Genomic DNA, 4,053 nt, shown 5'->3' with positions numbered 1-4,053 from the left:
GTGCAAATATTGATAAGAAAGATGAAAACAGTGATATTTCTTGAAAATTCATTTAACAAAATCAACTTTCATCATTTTTCATCGAACTGGCTCGTTTCCTGCCTCGGTGCAGTGTGCTCTCTGCATTGTGCTTCTCTGGCTCTGAAAATTAGATTCCGCAACTCAGCGCTCTACGAGCAAGGGAAAGCGGTTTTGCAGACAAACGTATGTGTGCAGCTGAATGGGGCAGTTTTCTTTGACTTTTTTCACGTTTGGGTTCGACTATGATATGAAATGTGATTGTTTACTTTAAAATGACAAAATTCATAAGAAACATAGGAAAGTCAAAAAAAATATGATTTTTGATATGAAGTATGATTTTTTTCATCAAAGTGCAAAAATTGATAATCAACATGAAAACAGTGATATTTCTTGAAAATTCACTTAGCAAAATCAACTTTCATCATTTTTCATCGAACTGGCTCGTTTCCTGCCTCGGTGCAGTGTGCTCTCTGCATTGTGTCTCTCTGGCTCTGAAAATGCGATTCCGCAACTCTCAGCGCTCTACGAGCAAGGGAAAGCGGTTTTGCAGACAAACGTATGTGTGCAGCTGAATGGGGCAGTTTTCTTTGACTTTTTTCACATGTTTGGGGTCGACTATGATATGAAATGTGATAGGTTACTTTCAACCGACGACATTCATAAGAAACATAGGAAAGTCATATAAAATATGAATTTTGATATGAAATATGATTTTTTTCATCAAAGTGCAAAAATTGATAAGACACATGAAAACAGTGATATTTCTTGAAAATTCACATAACAAAATCAACTTTCATCATTTTTCATCGAATTGGCTCGTTTCCTGCCTCGGTGCAGTGTGCTCTCTGCATTGTGCTTCTCTGGCGCTGAAAATGCGATTCCGCAACTCTCAGCGCTCTACGAGCAAGGGAAAGCGGTTTTTCAGACAAACGTATTTGTGCAGCTGAATGGGGCAGTTTTCTTTGACATTTTCACATGTTTGAGGTCGACTATGATATGAAATGTGATTGTTTACTTTAAAATGACAAAATTCATAAGAAACATAGGAAAGTCAAAAAATATATGATTTTTGATATGAAGTATGATTTTTTTCATCAAAGTGCAAAAATTGATAAGATAGATGAAAACAGTGATATTTCTTGAAAATTCATTTAACAAAATCAACTTTCATCATTTTTCATCTAACTGGCTCGTTTCCTGCTTCGGTGCAGTGTGCTCTCTGCATTGTGCTTCTCTGGCGCTGAAAATGCGATTCCGCAACTCAGCGCTCTACGAGCAAGGGAAAGCGGTTTTTCACACAAACGCTTGTGTGCGGCTGAATGGGGCAGTTACACCAGATACCACTCAAAGCACAACACCCACAGAACTTCAGCAATCAATTGAGGCGCTTTACATTAGTGTGAGGCAGCGGACGCAAATCCTCTACCATCAGAATGGTATTGTATATAACGAAATGATTGATCACTACAGTATTTAATAATTTTGCTGACACTGAAATAACACATGTAATGAACATGTGATGTAGGCACTGTTACGACAACTTCAGCGTGATTTTTAATCCATTTTACCATCCATCCATATTCAACCTCTTATCCGAAATAGTCGCGGGGCAATAGTTTATTGCATCTACACAATTTTTTCCCAAGATTTAATTAATGCTACTTTTTAAATTAGCAAGCTATTCGTTTGATGGTTGATGCATGTTGTTTTTGACAACTGTGAAACAAGGAAATTATTGCACAGTTGTGTCATAAATTGTCTCCCCTGTCCTTCATGTCTTTCTAGATAGCAGCAAGATTCGCCACCCCCTTCGAAGAAAGTTGGCAGAGGACAAAAAGCTCCTTCTTGAGGAGATTTATAAATATAACAGTGTTGTTGAGTCCACCAAAGCTATTGATTTTGCTAAGGTGGAGCAGTCCCTGACTGGAGAGAGCAACCCAATGTGACCGTGGGAGGTTCATGTCAGTGGTATGTCAGATTCATCATATAAATTTATACCGACAGATTTTCTGCTATGTAGTATATGAAGTAAATGTTTGTAGTTTCCTAATTGCTCTAATGATGTTGTGCAAGATTGTCTTTTGTCTAGATATAATTTGTTTTTGTTTGTTCTGTTGTAGCAAAACTTGCAGTCAAGAAAAAGATGCATGATCAAGTCTTGTTAATGTTGCGACTACAAGAAGAAAAGAGCATTTTGGTGTTGGAGATGGTGCGACACTGCACATGGTTGCAGAACCTTGTAGTTGTTCTTAAGAAGAAAGTTGCTGAAGAGGGTAAGTTTAAGAAAAATTATAGTTCAATTGAAGTATGTATGAAGTATGAGCCCTTTCTACTCCATTAAAGTTCTGTGGCCTCAGGAATTAATCTTACTATTTTGTGTGTCTATTTTTGAGATGCAGAGAAAGAAAACAAAGGACTTTGTTTGTTTGTCTTTCTGTTTGTTAAGACGGAAACTTTCAGAGGTATCTGAGAGGTTGCAAGCTGTCTTCCACCAGTACAAGACTGCTTTAGGTCCTGAGGCCTCTGTCCTACAGTTTGAAGAACATCAGACTGACCTTAGCAGTCCAGAATCCAGTGAGGATGAAGAGGCAAACACACTTGAGGTTGGGTATTTACTTATATCAAGAACTATACATGTTCATGTTACTAGTGAAGCCTTATTTAATTGTGCATTTTAACGCTTTACACACATTGTACATTATATAAGATAGACCATCTTCAACTTCTAAACTGACTATTTTGCTTGTATTTCCCCAGATTTAATCTGCACAAAAGCTTTGCCTGTTGCCGTTGGCCACGTCAGACGCTTTACATGAACCCAGCATACTGTAAATGTCGTGGATAGAATTTCACATAATTGTCCTGAGAATTGTCATGCTTCCCATACAGCAGTTATTAAGCAAAATGCCATGAAATATGCAGACAATCATGGCCCTTAAAAGTTGAATCTTGTTAACTTGAGTGACCTCATGATTTCTAGCACCATGAATCACTCATTTTTGTTTATGTTGCTTTAAATGACCGGTGTTCTTCACTGATCTCTTTGCATAATTGAAGATATTGTAAGAATAGCTCTATGAACAGATCAGATACATTGGATTATAGATATGTGATACTTGAAGGAGCAAGACAACTTTGTTTATTTATATCCTGTTAAATAAACTAAGCAAAGTGTAGTCAATCATGGTATTTTGGGCAGGAGGAAGACAATTTTAGTGGTAAAGTACTAAATCACCACTGATGACAATTTCCTGGAGAAGTGTTGTTAACAGGTATTTCATGAAAATGTGTAAATGGGTTAAAAAGTGTCTGCCGCTGTTATTATTCTCCTTAGTAGCAACCTATACATTGCCATGGAGTTTTACATGACATACTTGTATATTTATTATATAATTTAACATTAAACTCCATTGTATTACAAAATACAATTGTGCTTTTTTTTTTTTTTAGCAAATATGCACTGTTATTTATTTTGAAATACAACAAATGAATGTTGACTAATTTTATTATATTTTATAATTACAAAAGACTATCCCACTTAATAAAAGGTTATGTTTAAGAGAAATGGGAATTATTTTTTATTATATTTATTGTTTTAAAAGTGACATTAGGTAGCACCTTACTCACTTGGTACTGACTTGGATTACCTTCTTTAGCAAGTAACTTATTCACTTGAATTTTAAAACTTCTCTGTCGAAATCTGGTTCTGACTTTACAGATACACAGATACACAGATACACAGATACACAGGGCCTGGACCCCTGAGTAAGCAGCTAATCAATCTTATATACAGAGCTTCTTTTAAATTCAATATATTAAAATATTTTATTTTATTAATATCCCATATCTGCAAGCAAGCACAATTCCTGTGTGTGTCTCTCTGTCTGTGTGTGTGTGTCAGAGTCACACAGTTGGGGGCAGTTGACTGTGAGTGATGGCACAGCCTTTGAGGGAAACATTGTGCTAAAGTTTGCATACCCCTTTATGAAGTAATTTAAATTTAGCTTTTTCTAAATTATCCATCCTTTTTCT

General features: G+C 36.1%; 1 long non-coding RNA gene across 1 annotated transcript; it reads left to right on the top strand.

Moving 5' to 3' along the window:
* The first annotated feature begins 1,811 nt into the window (after positions 1-1,811).
* On the top strand, positions 1,812-2,294 carry LOC131345520 (uncharacterized). The gene is made up of 2 exons (XR_009203494.1): positions 1,812-1,989; positions 2,142-2,294. It is a non-coding gene; the product is annotated as an uncharacterized LOC131345520 (long non-coding RNA).
* The last annotated feature ends 1,759 nt before the right edge of the window (positions 2,295-4,053 follow it).

The sequence above is a fragment of the Hemibagrus wyckioides genome, linkage group LG24, assembly GCF_019097595.1.
Source record: "Hemibagrus wyckioides isolate EC202008001 linkage group LG24, SWU_Hwy_1.0, whole genome shotgun sequence".
Classification (NCBI taxonomy): Eukaryota; Metazoa; Chordata; class Actinopteri; order Siluriformes; family Bagridae; genus Hemibagrus; species Hemibagrus wyckioides.
This window is presented reverse-complemented; position numbering and strand designations above follow the sequence as displayed.